This window comes from Ovis canadensis, chromosome 19 (assembly GCF_042477335.2).
Source record: "Ovis canadensis isolate MfBH-ARS-UI-01 breed Bighorn chromosome 19, ARS-UI_OviCan_v2, whole genome shotgun sequence".
In the NCBI taxonomy this organism is placed as follows: Eukaryota; Metazoa; Chordata; class Mammalia; order Artiodactyla; family Bovidae; genus Ovis; species Ovis canadensis.
In genome coordinates this window covers 52,136,188-52,154,788 of record NC_091263.1, presented here as the reverse complement: position 1 = coordinate 52,154,788, position 18,601 = coordinate 52,136,188, and the positions used below count along the sequence as shown (strand labels likewise).

General features: G+C 43.6%; 1 long non-coding RNA gene across 1 annotated transcript; it reads right to left on the bottom strand.

Moving 5' to 3' along the window:
• Positions 1-11,965: 11,965 nt before the first annotated feature.
• On the bottom strand, positions 11,966-14,036 carry LOC138424590 (uncharacterized). Its single transcript, XR_011250879.1, has 3 exons — positions 13,945-14,036; positions 12,169-12,319; positions 11,966-12,044 (listed from the first exon to the last, which is right to left on the bottom strand). It is a non-coding gene; the product is annotated as an uncharacterized lncRNA (long non-coding RNA).
• Positions 14,037-18,601: the final 4,565 nt, after the last annotated feature.

The following is an 18,601-nucleotide window of genomic DNA, read 5'->3' as shown; positions in this document are numbered from 1 at the left end:
TCCCGGTGGCTCAGCGGTAAAGAATCTGCTCGCAATGCAGGAGACACAGGAGACTCGGGTTCAATCCCTGGGTTAGGAAGATCCCCTGGAGAAAGGCATGGCAACCCACTTCAGTATTCTTGCCTGGAGAATTCCATGGAGAGAGGAGCCTGGCAGACTATAGTCCATGGGGTCGCAGAGAGTCAGACACGACTATAACAACTGAACACGCACACACGTACAGTGGAATGTACCTCAGCCATAAAAACAAAAGAAAGAATGCTTTTCCCTACAACTGGGTGTGCCAGGAGGTGGTCATACTAAGTGAAGGAATCAGAGAAGCACAAATAGCTCATGATATCCCTTATGCTTAGGATCTAAAAAGCAACACAAATGAGCTCATTTACAAAATGGAAACAGACTAACAGATGTAGAAAACAAACTTCTAGTTATCAAAGGGGAAAACTGGCTGGGCTGAAGGGATAAATTAGGAGGATGGGATTAACATATACACAGGTGAAGTGAAGTGAAGTCACTCAGTCGTGTCCTACTCTTTGCGACCCAATGGACTGTAGCCCAGCAGGCTCCTTGGTCCATGGGATTTTCCAGGTGTGAATACTGGAGTGGGTTGCCATTTCTTTCTCCAGGGGATCTTCCTGACCCAGGGATCGAACCCAGGTCTCCCGCATTGTAGGCAGACGCTTTACCGTCTGAGCTACCAGGGAAGCCCATATACACAGGTGTATATATATACCTACCTGTAAGTTTGATATCACTGGTACTTATAGAGTCTTACGTCCACTGAATAAAGAATGCACCTTATTTTCAAAGGTACAAGAATACCTATTATAGCTTATAAATAAATGATATATAGGCACAACTAAAAATTTTAAACATTCAAAAGCATACGGATTTCACAGCTTTTCTATTCTCACTAAATAAAACTGGTTATGGGAAAGATTGAAGGCGGGAGGAGAAGGGAAGATGAGATGGTTGGATGGCATCACTAACTCGATAGACATGAGTTTGAGTAGGCTCCAGGAGTTGGTGATGGACAGGGAGGCCTGGCGTGCTGCAGCCCACGGGGTCGCAAAGTCGGGCTTGACCGGACGGAACTGATCTGCTGCCCCAGGAACCTGAGTGAAACATGAAGAAGTGCTGCCCCCTTGTGGACATTTCTTATAACAACAACTTGAAAACCGGGGCTTAGGGCCCTTGAAATTCACAAGGCCCGCGGAACTGTAAAGGACACTTGCCCTCAAGCAGTGTCCTGGGGCGGGTAAGCAGGAAAAAAAAGAAAAACAATTCAAAACAGGGTGCACCTTCAAGAAGTCAACCTCAAGACGTCACCTCAAGTAACACTGTTTTCTATTTTTTCTTGAAAGCACATGAAAAGATGTTCCATATGGCCTGATGCTCCATATAGCCTGATGCTCCATATGGCTAATTATTAGAGAATTAGAATACACACACACACACACACTCCACAAATAACCAACAAGGACCTACTGTATAGCACAGGGAAGTCTACTCAATGTCTTGTAATAACACCACATTGAATATACGGTAGAGTGCAATGAAAAAAAAAGATAAACATATATATTTATATATGTGTGTAACTGAGTCACTTTACATCTGAAACTAACAAAACATTCTGAACCAAGTATATTTCAATAAAAAATTTGAAAAAATATGTTAGATAAAACAACCAGAAAGCTCATCCATGCGGAAACTGAAAAGCAGCTGGTGATAATCTGTGGATTAAAAATGAAACCCAGAAGAGAAATTAGCAGCTATCCAGAAAGCAACAGAAAGCAGTGTATTGCAAACAACATCTGTAAGATAGAGGCAGGCTCATACTCAGAGTTCTTGATCTTGAATACACTTTTGGTTAAAGAAGACGACCAAAAGGGTCTAAAATTTCACTTTTATAATTTCCTAAAGAGAACAACAAACGAAACTCAAAGAAACTAGCAATAAGGATAAGATAAAGGTAAACCCCTACTCCAGGGTTCTTGCCTGGAGAATCCCAGGGACGGGGGAGCCTGGTGGGCTGCCTTCTATGGGGTCGCACAGAGCCGGACACGACTGAAGTGACTTAGCAGCAGCAACCAAAGTAAAAAGGTAACATAAGGAGAAAGCAGAGGATAAATAAATCCAAATGTAACTTCTGGGTGATGAACAGATTCAAAGGGTTAGATCTGATAGGCAGAGTGCCTGAAGAAATATCGATGGAGATCCATAACACTGTAGAGGTGGCAGTGACCAGAACCATCCCCAAGAAAAAGAAATGCAAGAAGGAAAAGTGCTCATCTTAGGAGGCTTTACAAAGAGCCAAGGAAAAGAAGAGATAGGCAAGGGAGAAAGGGAAAGATATATTCAATTGAATACAGAGTTCCAGAGAATAGTGAGAAGAGATAAGAAGGCCTTCTTCAATGAACAACGCAAAGAAATAGACAGAAACAATAGAATGGGAAAGACTAGAGATCTCTTCAAGAAAACTGGAGATATCAAGAAAACATTTCATGCAAGGATGGGCATGATAAAGGACAGAACACATAAGGACCCAACAGAAGCAGAAGAGATTAAGAAGAGGGGGCAAGAATACACAAAAAAAACTGTACAAAAAAGGTCCTATGACCTGGATAACCACGATGGTGTGATCACTCACCTAGAGCCAGATATCCTGGAGTGTGAAGTCAAGTAGGCCTTAGGAAGCATTACTACAAACAAAGCTATTGAAGGTGATGGAATTCCAGCTAAGCTATTTCACATGCTAAAAGATGATGCTGTGAAAGTGCTGCACTCAATATGTCAGCAAATTTGGAAAACTCAGCAGTGGTCACAGGACTGGAAAAGGTCGGATTTTATTCCAATCCCAAAGAAGGGCAATGCCAAAGAATGTTCCAACTACCTTACAACTGTGCTCATTTCACATGCTTGCAAGGTAATGTTCAAAATCCTTCAAGCTACACTGCCGTAGTATGTGAACTGAGAACTTTCAAATGTACAAGCTGAGTTTAGAAAAGGCAGAGGAACCATATATCAAATTGCCAATGTCCACTAGATCATGAGGAAAGCAAGGGGATTCCAGAAAAAACATCTGCTTCGTTGACTATGCTAAAGCCTTTGACTGTGGATAGTAACAAACAATATGCCAGCACATTTGGAAACCCCAGCAGTGGCCATAGGACTGGAAGAGGTCAGTTTTCATTCAATCCCAAAGAAAGGCAATGCCAAAGAATGCTCAAACTACCGCACAATTGCACTCATCTCACATGCTAGCAAAGTGATGCTCAAAATTCCCCAAGCAAAGCTTCAACAGTACATGAACTGTGAACTTCCAGATGTTCAAGCTGGTTTTAGAAAAGGCAGAGGAACCAGAGATCAAATTGCCAACATCCGTTGGATCACAGAAAAAGCAAGAGAGTTCCAGAAAAACATCTACTTGTGCATCATTGACTACGCCAATGCCTTTGACCGTGTGGATCACAACAAACTGTGGAAAATTCTTAAAGAGATGGGAATACAATATCACACCTGACCTGTCTCCTGAGAAATGTGTATGCAGATCAAGGAGCAACAGTTAGAACTGGACATGGAACAACAGACTGGTTCAAATAGGAAAAGGAGTACGTCAAGGCTGTGTATTGTCACCCTGCTTATTTAACTTCTACGCAGAGTACATCATGAGAAAAAGTGGGCTGGATTAAGCACAAGCTGGAATCAAGATTGCTGGGAGAAATATCAATAACCTCAGATATGCAGATGACACCACCCTTATGGCAGAAAGTGACGAAGAACTAAAGAGCCTCTTGATGAAAGCGAACGAAAGTGAAAAAGTTGGCTTAAAGCTCAATATTCAGAAAACGAAGATCATGGCATCAGGTCCCATCACTTCATGGAAAATAGATGGGGAAACAGTGTCAAACTTTATTTTGGGGGGCTCCAGAATCACTGCAGATGGTGACTGCAGCCATGAAATTAAAAGATGCTTACTCCTTGGAAGGAAAGTTATGACCAACCTAGATAGCATATTCAAAAGCAAAGACATTACTTTGCCAACAAAGGTCCATCTAGTCAAAGCTATGGTTTTTCCAGTAGTCACAAATGGATATGAGAGTTGGACTATAAAGAAATCTGAGCGTTGAAGAATTGATGCTTTTGAACTGCGGTGTTGGAGAAGACTCTTGAGAGTCCCTTGGACTGCAAGGAGATCCAACCAGTCCATTCTGAAGGAGATCAGCCCTGGGATTTCTTTGGAAGGAATGATGCTAAAGCTGAAACTCCAGTACTTTGGTCACCTGCTGTGAAGAACTGACTCATTTGAAAAGACCCTGATGCTGGGAAAGATTGAAAGCAGGAGGAGAAGGGGACAACAGAGGATGAGGTGGTTGGATGGTATCACCAACTCAATGGACATGAGTTTGTGTAAACTCTGGGAGTAGATGATGGATAGGAAAGCCTGCCATGCTGCAGTCCATGGGGTCGCAAAGAGTTGAACATGACTAAGCGACTGAACTAAACAACAAACAAATTCTTAAAGAGATGGGACTACCAGACCACCTTACCTGTCTCCTGTGAAACTGTATGTGGGTCAAGAAGCAACAGTTAGCACTGGACATGGAATGACAGATTGGCTCCAAATTGGGAAAGGAGTACGTCAAGGCTGGATATTGTCACCCTGCTTATTTAACTTCTATGCAGAGAACATCATGAGAAATGCCAGGCTGGATGAGTCACAAGATGGCATCAAGACTCCCAGGAGAAATATCAACAACCTCAGATATGCAGATGACACCCCTCTAACGGCAGAATGTGAAGAGGAACTAAGAGAGACTCTTGATGAGGGCGAAAGAGGAGAGTGAAAAAGTGGTTTGAAACAACATTCAAAAAACTAAAATCATGGCATCTGGTTCCATCATTTCATGGCAAATAGAAGGGGAAAAAGTGGAAGCAGTGACAGATTTTATCTCTTGGGCTCCAAAATCACTGTGGATGGTGACTGCCACCATGAAATTAAAATACACTTGCTCCTTGGAAGGAATGCGATGACAAATCTAGACAGCGTATTTAAAAGCAAAGACATTATTTTCCCAACAAAGGTTCATTTAGTCAAAGCTATGGTTTTTCCAGTAGCCACGTACAAAAGCTGGATCATAAAGAAGGCTGAACACCGAAGAACTGATGCTTTTGAACTAGGGTGTTGGGGAATACGCTTGGGAGTCCCTTGGATGCAAGGAGATCACACCAGTCAATCCTAAAGGAAATCAACCCTGAATATCCATTGGAAGGACTGATGCTGAAGTTGAAGCTCCAATATTCTGGCCACCTAATGCAAAGAGCAGACTCATTGGAAAAGACCTTGATGCTGGGAGGACAGAGGAGCCTGCCGAGTTACAGTCCATGGGGTCACAGTGAGTTAGACATGACTTAGCCACTGAAAAACAACAATGAAACAGACAAACCCCTTAAGATCCTGATAATGTAAGAGACTGAAAGAGAGAAAAAGACTGTGAGCAATACAGGCAAGATTAGAAAGGAGAAACAACCGCAGAGACAAGTGATTAATTTAGGACAAGAGAATCATCAACTGTAGCACAATAGTTTTCCAAATTTGAAAGGATGAATTTCTAGCAATATGATAAAATGTGAAAATAGATCCAGGAAAGAAAAGTTTATAATTCTGAATTATCCAAGAAAAGCTGCAGATATTGAGAAAAGTGTTTCATTAATGCCTTTAAAAACTATAAATGTTTGGGAGACATTAGAGATATTTGAAGATATTGAAGATATTTGAACTGCTAAATAATAGTTGTGGATTAGCACCAATTTTCATTGTTGTTGCAAATTAGGTATGACAAAGCACTTAGTATTAAAACTTGTATACTGAAATATTTAGGAATGAAATGTCATAATGTCACACATACATAAACAAATATAGCAATATCACTGTAAACTACAGTAATGAGAATAGTATCGTATTGGTATAAAGAGAGACAAAAGTTGGTCAATGGAACAGCCTAGATAACCCACGAGTAAACTCACATCCATACAGAATGGATGTGCTGCTGAATTTTGACAGCAGCACAAAGGCAATGTAACCAATGGTGACTTTTCAACAAATGATGCTGGAAAAATGGGATATCCATACGCAAAAAAGTGAAATTGAATCCCCCTCTCTCAACAAGTTAAAACCCAACACTATAAAACTCCAGAAGCGGGACTTTCCTGGTGGCCCAGTGGTTAAGACTGCCTCCACTACAAGGGGCGAGGGCTTTAGCTCTGGGGGGGGGGGAACCAAGCTCCTGCAGGCAGCGACGTGTTGTCAAAAAACATAGACAAACAAACTGCTAAAATATGAAATCTAAACAAACACACAAAAGGAAACTTCTAAAAGAAAACATCGCAGGAAATCTTGTTGACCTCAGGTTTGCTGTTGTTCAGTTGCTCAGTTGTGTCCAGCTCCTTGCAACTCCATGGACTGTAGCCTGCAAGGCTCCTCTGTCCATAGGATTTCCCAGGCAAGAATACTGGGAAATACTGGGTCGCCATTGCCTACTCTAGGGTTCTTCTATCTGTGATTGTATCCTAAATTTCTTTTAAGGAGAACAGTGATTGTTTTAGGATCTAGCACTAACCTCATTTTAGTTTATGTCTTTTTTTTTAAGATTTTTTTTTTGATGCGGACCATTTTAAAGACTTTACTGAATTTGCTACAATAGTGCTTCTGTTTTATGTTTTGAGTTTTTGGCCCCAAGGCATGGGGAGATCATAGTTCCCGGACCAGGGATTGAACCTGCAAACCCTGCATTGGAAGGTGAAGTCTTAACCATTAGACCACCAGGGAAGTCCCTACTTTACATCTTTAAAGGCCTATCACCAAATACAGTCACATTCTGAAGTACTAGGGGGTTAGGAATTCAACATTTCAATTTGCAGGGACGTCGTTCAACCCGTGACACAGTGGAAGCACACAGGGAGAACACCCTTGGACCAGGGGAGAAAGAAACACAGTGACAACCCAAGTCAGTGTGCCTCAGTGAATCAGCCAGGTACGTTCTATGATTGGGCCAGCAGTCACCTAGCTCCTAACTTGTGAACTCTGCTTCATCCTTGCTTTGCTTTTCTGCATTGTAGCCAAGTCAGGGAGTGGTGAACATGTCTGATGTGGCTGACGCTCGTGTGTTGTGAATCGGAGGGAGGTAGGGACAGGGGAGGTCAGCCTGGGTTGCATTACTAACCAACTTCAATCTTTATGCCCTAAGGAGTCACAGAAACCATTTGCCAGTTGGTTCTAAGCCCCACTCACTTATATAACCAGGTAACTACAGCACATTTGGGTTAGCACTTTGTGGACTCCTGCTTGCTTCTGAATCCTGGTTCTGCTGCACAGGGACTGTGTCCTTAGGAAAAGTTACTTCCCAGAGCTTCTGACTTCCTGTCTATAAAATGGGTAATAATAATAATACTGCTCAGTATTAATAATAATATTTCCTAGTATTACTAATAATACTACATAGTAATAATATTGCCCAGCCTGGATGAGAGGGGAGTTTGGGGGAGAACAGATACATGTATGTGTGTGGCTGAGTCCCTTTGCTGTCCACCTGAAACTATCAAGACACTGTTAATCGGCTCTATTCCGAAACAAAATAAAAGCTTTAAAATATAATAACAACACCGCCCAATCCATAGTGATATCACAGGAAATGTGCTCAGAACAGGGTCTAATCCATACCAAGTGCCCAAGAAATGCCAGTTATTATCTGGCAGCCAAGAAATTTTAAAGCCCTACCTTAAAAATTTATAATCACCTGATGACTCAAAGGAGCTCTTTTATTCTCAAAGTTGCTGTTAAAAATAGAAATAAATATGTCCATAGCTCTCTGAATGCCAGATCTGTGAAGACCTAATCCATTTAAAATGAGAGCAGTCCTGGGAGCAGCTGAGAGAGAAGTCACAGAGCCGGGGACTTTATGATACACACTGGTCCATGGACCATCACTTTGCCCCTATAGACTCCTGCTTTACATACATTTCTAGCCACTCTGCCTCCTGGGTTTTCCAAAAACAGCAAATTAGAAAATAAAGGAGGAAAAAGCTTAAAAGCGGGTGCCCTGACAGCAGCAAGATGTGACAGCTGACAGTGTGTCAGCTAAGGAAGAAGCAAGAAAATTAAAAAGCCGACCAAACCATCCCACACAGCTCAGTAACCTCCCGAGGGCTTTCCCACCCGGCACAATGATGGATGTTTTTAGGGATGACCCCGAGCCCTGTGCTCCTCGCCATGGAAATGGCCTCTCCATCCACTCAGCTGCTCGAGCTTGAAAAATCAGCTCTCCTCTGGCTCTTTCCTCCTACATCTATCTAGTCGGTCACTGAGTCCTATCAATTTCCTCTTAAACGGATCTTGAGGCTCTGGTGCCTGACAAAACGGATGGATGTCCTGAAATATTAACCCACAGTCCCCTACTTTATTACTGTCTGCTGGACAAGTGCATGGGAGACTCCCACCCGGGCTCCTGGGCTCCCTGCCTCCAGCCTCACTGTATGAAGTCAGTATAATCAGGGCGGGGTCGGGGACATGCTCCAAGCCCATGAGTGCCTGTTATGTGTCGGGGGGCATATGCTTATCACTTTTGTTCCAATAAAAAAAAATGATACCTGTTAACATAGGCACAAAGTTTCTATTTTAAGTTATTTTAGAAAATCAGACTAAGTCGACGTATTTAGAGACTGAATTAGAGAAGGTGAGGTCAGCAGCTTGATAATTCAGACCCCAAATACCAGTTTCCCTTCAGCTGCACAGATAATTGAAGGAAGGCTGAGAGAGGGGAGCGGGTAGCGTGGGGCAGCCCTTAACCCTTCACTGTGAACAGACCAAGGTTTAGTGGACCTTCTGTGTCTGCGTCTCACTTTTATTCTTTTCTTCTCGCATCAGCCATGTACTTGAGGAAACGTTAACCTGGTCGGTTTTCCTTCCACCAATGTAATCTCCATCAGTTCCCTTCTGATCCGTTGCAAAGTCTCTGTCGTGGTTCTAAGGCAGGGAAGGGTGTTGGGCGTAGGATCTGCTTTTGTGGGAGAGAGCAAGCTTAGACAGGACTGGCTTATGCTGCAGGAATCACTGAGTTCTCTGTGCAAGAGGATGCGGGGTCCACATTCACATCTGGGTGATTCTCCGCTCACCTTTAGGCTTCCCTGGTGGCTCAGATAGTAAAGGACTGCCTGCAATGCAGGAGACCCAGGTTCAATCCCTGGGTCAGGAAGGTCCTCTGGAGAAGGGAATGGCTAGCCATTCCAGTATTCCTGGCTGGAGAATCTCATGGACAGAGGAGCCTGGTGGGCTACAGTCCACGGGGTTGTAGAGAGTCGGATCCGACTTAGAGACTAAACTTCCTTTCACTTTCACCTTATCCAAGGCTGAACTCCAGAAGAACTGTTAACACCAACAGGGCAAAGAACTGAAGATATGTATCTTAAGAGGGTCCTTACTATTTCCACCTTCACTCTGAACTGAAGACAAATGTGCTTAGCATCTTTAATGCGGGCATTTCTAGTCCATCAGCATCCCCCTGACCATTCGGTGGATAAAGTGTCTTCTAATTATGAGTCTTAAATGGAGTATTTTTGCCTGCAGTGAAGCAATTTGCCTTTTAGCTTGAAAACCTTTGAATAAGGATATTAGCATTTAGGTATGTACCAGATGTGGTTGTTCCAGGGAGAGCCCTTTATTAACAACTGCCAGTCATTAACAAAACACAGGTCTTCACACACCGTCATCACCTCCGTTGCTTGTACACAGCCGGCTCTCCCGGATTTTCCTCTCTTGTGTGGGTTCCAAAGACTTAATAATCTCACCTATCTCCACCATGCTATGTCCTCAGATCAGCAGTGCTCAGCAGTTGGTTCTGTACGATCTCTCGGCCACCAAGTAGCACCTGAGATAGCCATGTCACACTGCCCGGAGACAGACCGCCCTTACAGCGTGACATTCTCTGTGCCATGCTTCCAAGCTCTGAGGCGCGTGTCACTGAATGTCACAAAGCCACGTGAGAGTGCTGCTTCCCCTGCCTCCCAAAGCCTAGCAGAGGGTGGGCACCGTTCCACAGACACTCCAGCAGCCGAGGAGATTTTATTCTTAATATCTATTCACCTACCACCCACTCTCAGCCTTCCCTTGATTTCCCAGATAATGCCTTTTGAAACTCCAATCGCCTTTGGTTTTATTTTAATCCATGATGTGCTCACATTCTGAGCAAGAGACAGAAAGAGCACAAGAATGCTTTTGGTTTTTTAACATTCTGCGCCAATTTTATATTTATATGCAGTAGAAACTGATGCAGATAAAATACTTTTGCTTAGGATTATCAGTGCTTTTTTTAAGTTGGCAGTAACTGCTTTACAATATGCTGGTTTCTGCTATACAACAATGAGAGAGTCATAATTATAATATACACACACACACAGAAACACGCCCTCTCCCCCATCCCCTCCCCACCTCTCTAGGTCATCACAGAGCACCAAGCTGAGCTCCCTGTGTTACAGAGCGGCTTCCCGCGAGTTATCTGTTTCACACATGAGAGAGTATATATGTCAAGGCTACCTTCCCAACGCGTCCTACCCTGTCCTTCCCCCGCTGCATCCACAAGTCTTTTCTCTTCATCTGCATCTCCATTTCTTCCTTGATAAAGAGGTTCATCAGTACCATTTATCTAGATTCCATGTAAATGTGCTCAGTGTTTTGTTTTGTTTCCAGTGTGGTTTTTTACCTAAGTTGGTCAAATAATTGCATAGATTTAGCTTGAATCACTTTTAAGCTTTTCAGACATTTATAAATCAACCAGTTTTTGCATGTCTCCATGAACAATTCCTTTTTATCCTGTCTCTTCCCTCTTTTTGCTGAGTTTTCGCTTCTGAACTTTTTATAGAACACACGTAAGTGATGCCAGAGAAATATGCACTCTATGTCCTCTGAAAGCCTGGGAGCGCCAAGAGAAGGTTCTGTCTATATTTTAAATGATACTTTAAAAATAACATTCCATTTTTTCTTCTCATTAGATTTCTTACTATTACCCAAAGAGAAGAAAATTAAAGATCACCTTTCGGAGACCTTCACCGTTAACATGTTAGCATGTTTCGGCCACCTCGTCTCTTAAAAACACAGAGAATGTGGTAAAAGCTTTCCACAAATTTTTGAAGTCAAGTTTAATGGTAAAAATAAAGTCAAGATTTGGTAGCAAGTTGAAATAATTCCAATAGTCAAGTAAAACTTACTTTAAAATGAACTTATTCCTAAAAAACTGGGGCCAATTCTGACAGAGCTGTCTGGGAAGATTAGCTAAAATACACAATTCCAAGCTTCTCATCACAGTATTAATGCCAAGTGTTCTTTAATGAAAGTGGAAAAGCTTAATCCCCAAAGGGTACCAAGCTTAGAAGCCTTCAAAAAGACTGGATTTGTGTGAGAGGGGCCAAAATCAATGTACTATATAAGAAATAGTCCAATGGGGAATTATCTTTAAGGATTCTACTTCCATGTGTTACCATAATGCAAGTTCTTTTATATTTTTGGTCACTGTTTTTTCTTAAAATTATGATCTCTTATTAGGTAGGGTACATACACTATCTTTCCATTGAAAACCTAAAGAACGTCAACTTTCCTTTCTTTGTACAGTTAAAACAGCAAGTTGAAAATATGAACACTTGGCTAAAACTAGACAGGAATAGCTCATCCTTTTATATTTGGGGGAGTTAGAATACTGGACATATTCCCTATTGTCAGGGGGCTTTTCCAACGATGGACAGAGGTTTATGAAAGGTTTGCAGACCAAAGACTTCACCCAAATATCTTTTGGTGACAACCAGTAGCCCAGCCTGGAAAAGAATGCTGGTGTTTTGCGTAAATTATCTATTTCAGATAACATTTTGACCATTAATTTATAGGAACAAACAAAGGCAAGGATATATTATTGCTCTGGTCTTACCTTGCAAAATAATTTGCTCTTTGGGCCAGTCCCCAGGTACAGACTGTAATTAATGATTGGTTCCAAATGGGAAACCTGTATTAACACAAAGAAAACTTTAGGAGGCCTATGGGCTATTGTGAACCGCACACATGCTTCATTACTTCACACATTTATAGACACTGACGTTGCTGCTTCTGTGCGGCAGTTGTTCTCTTACCTGGGGCTGCCGTGGGCTACAGTGAAGCGCCACTCACTCTTCCACAGGACAAGAGCAGCCAGGGATTTGGGTGTTGACCCAAATGACCGGCTAAAGCAGGTCAGCGGGAATACAAGTGGGATGGCACAGGGTTGGGGCTGTGGGCCACGCCCTGTTCAAAAAAAGAGCAGAAAATACACATCTGGAGCCACCAAAACCTTCACTCAGGTCTCAAAAGAAAACACCTAATAGAGAACACTTTTAGTGCAGAGCACATTTCCCTTAAAAAAGGCCTCTCCACACGATGCTCCATTTTTAAACTCTTTCACACTCTAGCCAGTGACTTCTATTAATATCAAAACACTGTCTTCTCTCTCTGCTCTTCCAAAGGACCTTCTGCCCACATCCAGACCGAAAGGGCTCACCCACCTCTGCTGTCCCTGTCTTCACTGCCTGCCTTTATTTCTTCACCATCTGGATCCACTTACCCTTTCTTGCTTCTTTGTCTTTTGTTTTTCAATGCTCCCCAAATAGGAATTTGCAGAGCAAAGCAGAGTCTGAAAGCTGAACAAGCAACGCAAAATCAAAACTCCAAGGAAACTTCCCTTTCTGATGGAACTAATCGGGACAAAATTGTCAGCTGATGTAATCAAAGGCAAGCCTGGTCGCTAAAAATACTTGACGAGAGCATCTTACCACCTGTCTCCTTGCTCCAAAGACTTTGTTCTCCAAGAGAACTGTTCTGTGCCTTTTAAGAAGGTTGCCACTTTACATCCATCCAACTTCTTCTCTGTCCCATCTAATTTATTCAACAGCATTTTGCGCTGGGTGCCAGGGTTACCAAGATGAACAAGGCATATGATGAACTGGCAACACATTCAAATGGCTGTGAGAATCTGCCCTGTATCCTTTTATCTTTCTACTCAGACTCAGAGAACATGGGTAACATATTGTGTAAGTTACTCTGGTGTGGGAAGGCATCCTGAGGAATCTGAGTCAGAACATGACCAGGAAAAGTGTTCTGGACAGAAGGAACATCATTTGCATAATCTCTCCTCTACAACACAAGGAAGAAAAGCAAAGAGGGACACGATATACATCCTCAGATGTCTGGAGGGTACCAGTGTGGAAAGCAGAGAAGCGCTGGTCTGAGTTATTTCAGGGACTGAGAAATAGGCAGGAATAAAAGAAGTCAGATGTACAGTATTCAGTCTGAAAGAGAACTTTCTTATACATGGAACAGCCTTATGATAACAATAGAAAATACTTATGCCTGTCATTATAGACCAAGCACTGCTCTCAGTGACATATATACTTTATGAATAAAAAATATCAAATATATAAAATTAGTCCTCAAAATAACCCTCTACTATCACCATCCCTAAGTCATCAGTATAGACACTGAGGTACAGAGTTGCTAGGTAACATACCTAAGGGGCCACACCAGGAACTGGTGGCCCCTGGATTTGAACCCAGGCAGTCTGGCTCAAGCACTTGTGTTCTCAACTAGCCTGGTACACTTGCCAACACAAGAGTATGTCTCCTACTCCCGAAGGTTTCCAAGTAAAGGCCGGGTGGCCATTCTGCAGGAATGTCCTAGAGGAGTTCCCTTGTGAATGGGAGGCTGAGCTCTGAACCCAAGGCCCCTTTCACCTCTCAACCTGAGAGGCTGGTAACTCCTCTCGAATCTTCCTGATAGTCTCACAACTCATCAATACACTCCTCAAGGTCTCCTTTCTTTCATCCACAATTCCAGCCCCGCGGACTCCTCAAACCATGAAACTGCCTCAGTCTCACCAGCACGATTTTCCCTTCACCCAGGCTTGTTGCTCTCTCCCAAATCGTGGTTCTGCAGATCGACTCAGCCTTTCTGAAAAAAAAAGAGAAAGAAAAAAACTCTTCCCATCTTCCCCTCTTGCCTGGTGGTTTCCTTCGTTCATATTCTATCCCTGTCCCCTCCCCATGACTACACCCTCAGGGTCCAGATGTCAGTCTGGCAAAGACATGGTTTACCCCTGAGATGCCGAGAGGGAGAAAATGGGAGGGACAGGGCCGGCTGTGCAGGGACTCACAGGAGCCCACTGTGGGCACATGACTATCGTGACTAAGAGCTCCTTAGGTTTTGAGGGCAGAGCGAGAGGACAGAGGAAGAGGCAAACGTGAGCTCTGTGTGTGTCCACTCAGGCCTGGAGAGCTTTCCACTGAAGGGTCCTCAGCCTTGGCTCGTGAACAGGGAGCCCCCTCCCCTGTCTCCACAGAATCACAGAGACTTCAGACGTCTCTGTGCATCTCAGGAACAGCTGGTGGCTCCGAGATGAATCTAATTAAGCATCTTCCTGGGCTGCAAGCAGTTCTAATTTTAAGATTAAGAGTGTTGCCCAAAATGTATCTCACAGACGACCGGCGTCAGACATTCTATCCCAGACACACCATTCTGTGGCACAAGCTAAATCGCATTACAGAAATTACTCCACCCTGAAGCTTGGCCAAGTCAATAATATTGATGGATGAACCGGGGCTGTCAACCGTTGGAATACAATGCTTCAGACCAGACTCATTGTCCTTTCACCTTGTCATATTTGTGGCTAATGTCCTTTCCCCTGAGAGCCCCTCCTCGGGATAATAAATGTCAGAGAAGATGAAAAGGGACTGCATTTGCTTCAGTCAAATGAAGCAACGTGCAGCTGCGTTTTGGTCTCAAATCTAGGCTGGAACTCGGGTGGGTCTGCTCGGTCCCACCCTGCTCTCCTTAACAAGCACTGCTAGGACCCTTTGTTCTGTTACCCTTGCTGAGGCCACAGCAGGACACGGAAGCAATGGAGACCTGCAGATAGCAGGCTGCCTGACTTTTGGGGACACACAAGCCAGAATCAAAGAAAGACAATTACTGGGAGGGAAATTCCAGGGTTCCTGTTGACTCTTTCTGCTCGTAAATAGATGCCGACATCGAGAGTTCCCTCTAGAGCTCTGGGTGACTCCCCATCTCTCTGCTGCCATCACTCATTAAAGGGGGTCCTCAGGTGAGAACCTTTCCGCCACCCCCTAAAACAGAGCAGACGTGAAAACCAGAGAGCTTGCCACTTACCAGTAAGTTTCCCTACCTCAAAAAAAAAAAAGGCAAAAACTAAAATAGTAATCAAAGGTCATATAGTAAAATCTAATTTTTTCTCCCTACAGAAAAAGAGAAAAGAAGTTCAACCAGGTCAGAGTGGACAGCTACATTTTAGGGGTCTCCTGTTCATCTAAACAGAGGACGGTGCAGGGAGGGGTGAGGCGGGACTTGCAGGGAGAGAAGAAAGCAGAATAAAGGCACAGAGCCAGACTACAAGAAAAGGGGAAATAATAAGAAAGCCTGAAACTCTTCTTTGAGAAGTCTTTCTTTTCAGCTGAGGGGGGTCAGGATTTCCTGTAATTATCCAGCCATGGACTGGTGTGGGTATTAAGTGGGACTTCTCTGCAGAAAAGGCAGATGCAGACAACTGTGTTGGGCCATGGTTGGGTTCTGTCCCCCAAACAAGATCAATGTCACCAGATCTCACTCGGCAGTTCACTGAGGCCACAGGACAGGATGGGCCAGAGACAAAGCTTAGGCATCCTCAATAATTGCCAAAAGCCTTTTGGGTGGGCAAAACCCATTTTCCAGCACCCCGCTAGTCCATAAGGCAGAGAGATGACTGTGCGATGCTGAAAAGTCAGCTCTGCCTTCGGTTGACATGGCAACGCAGCCTCGGCTTCCTTCTGTTTTCCAAGTTTCTAGTCTTGACTGTGAAAAGGAACAGCCCTCATAGATAGAAGGAAGTAGAAAACTGAGAAAACCTTTCATTGGGTATAATAGAAACAGGGTCAAACAGTAGGAGAAAGATAAACAAAAATGGGCCAAAGAATGGGAGATCTAAATAAAACCGAGGGCCCAGCAGAAAGTTCAAAAAGAGGAAGAGACACAGTGGTAGAAAGGAAGGTGACACTGAAAACTAAAGGAAAGAGCAATTACGGAGAGAAGTCAGCGTGGGCTGCTGTAATCATCATTGTTGACATTCTGTAATTGACAATTCAGTGTCTTGAAATCATGGGCCAAACTAACAGGCAAAGTTGTTTATGTCCATATTATCCCTGGGTTTCACAAGCACACAGAACTAACGTGACAGATCCTTCAACCACAAACACCAACATTTGTGTTTTGCTCCCTGACAAGGGACACCTCTACACAACCACCCCCCCCCCCCCCACTTTAATAACAAAGGCCCTGCCATGCTCTCCCTCATTCCTACTGCCTCCTGACCACCCAGGTGCTTCTCCATGTGGCTCTTCATGGTGCGGGGTGCCCCTTCCTCTTGGGAACACTGGGTAACAAACTCTGCTTTCAGAGGCAGTCGTCTCTGTGTTTCCCACTGCAGCACACCTGATTAAAACAAACTCTGGGTACATTTTAAAGCAGTTACAACACATCATCCTTGATCCTCAGCAGCATGTGCACTTCCAAATTGTGTTGGCCCCACTTATGAAAACTCTCCAGAAAGTGGACACAGAGGGAAAACATACCTCATGACAAGAAAGGCCATATATGGCAAATCCACAGCTAACATCATACCTGAAAAAGCTAAAAAGCTGAAAGCAGTCACTCTAAATCCGGAACAAGACAAGGATGTCCACTCTCCCCACTTTTTTTTTTCCCAGCATAGTTTTGGAAGTCTTAGCTACAGCAATCAGAGAAGAAAAAGAAATAAAAGCAATCCATTTGAAAAGAAGTAAAACTGTCACTCTTTGCACATGACATGACACTATACATAGAAAATCCTAAAGACACTACCAGAAAACAAGTAGAACTCATCAATGAAACTGGTAAAACTGCAGGATACAAAACTGATACACAGAAATCTTTTGCATTTCTACACACTAACAACAGAAGATCAGAAAGAGAAACTAAAGAAACAATCCTATTTACCATTGCATCAAAAACAATCAAATGCCTAGGAATAAACCTACCTAAGAGACAAAAGACCTGTACTCCAAAAGTACGACACATTGATGAAAAAAAACTGAAGACGACACAAACAGATGCATTATCAATTAAATTGTTTCCAAAATAAAGAACTAGGCTTCTGAGATTAAAAAAAAATTTTTTTAAATTAAAATGAAGAAACAACAACTGTGTTGGCATAGCAGTGGACTATGAGACAGACTGTGTGCTCAGCCTACGTAATTTTGAAGGAGTTAGTTCACATGACAGCTAGTGATGGGAAGAGTTAACCTTGTTTGACGACAGTGCGTCACATGATTCATTTCATCCTCACCCAGCTCTGTGAGGCAGGTGCCATCACCATGCCCATTTTACACATGAAGAAACAGACGCAGAAAGGGTAAAGAACTTGCGATGACTCAGGAGGTGAGCAACAGAGCTCAGAGGCAGTCTTGCTCTCAATGCTGGGTTTTGAATGCTATATTTATATTATGCTTATTCTTACCTCAAACACATGTTGGCTCTCTCTTTCACTGAGACTGTCATAGAGGCATGAGCATCAGCAAACATTTAATGGGTGCCAAAGGCATGCATCGCTCTCCTAGGCACCAGGAGGCCCTGACTAGGAGAAAGTAAGCTGTGCTCTTAGGGGATTCAGTGAAACTATACCAGTGCACAGACAAGAGGTGCTCACAGACAACGGGAGAAGAATCACAGGATTTGGGATAGCTGGGAAAAGTGTGTGTGTATGTGTGTGTGTGTGTGTGTGTGTGTGTGTGTGTGTAGAAGAATCACAGGATTTGGGATAGCTGGGAAAAGTGTGTGTGTGTGTATGTGTGTGTGTGTATGTGTGTGTGTGTGTGTAGAAGAATCACAGGATTTGGGATAGCTGGGAAAAGTGTGTGTGTGTGTATGTGTGTGTGTGTGTGTGTGTGTGTAAGAAGCAGAGCACTGGTGGGGGTGGGGCAATTAATCTAGACCTTTAAGGAAAGAGAGGGGTCAGAAGACGGAGAGCTGAGGTGAGGTGTGGAGGTGCGGTAAGGAAGGCAATACGAGACTGGACAGGAGGGATCAGACTGCAACTGAAGAGGCTGGTGCAAGATGATGAAGGGTCTTACGTGGCGATCCTAAGGAACCCAGTGCACTGAGGAAGACCTGTCAGCAGCCAAGAGGCGGGGAGGCCACCAAGAGAAGAGACCGTGCGAGTGGGAGCTGGGGGGCGGTCCTGTAGAGAGGACCGTGGCGCTCACTGAATGGAGGCTCGTGGGGCAGCAGAGAAGATGGGCAAAGGCTGGAGCGACATAGCCCTCTGTTTCCTCTTTGTTCTCTGATTTCCAGGATCAGAGTCCCAGAATGGAGAAAGAATGTTCTACAGTTATTAACAGAATGACTGGTGTGAGAGGAAATGGCATAAAAACATACTGAAGCTCTTGCCTTCTTCTCTATTCCAAGCTATATCAGAGGCATTTTAAAAGCTAGCATCTAACGGGTTTTGCA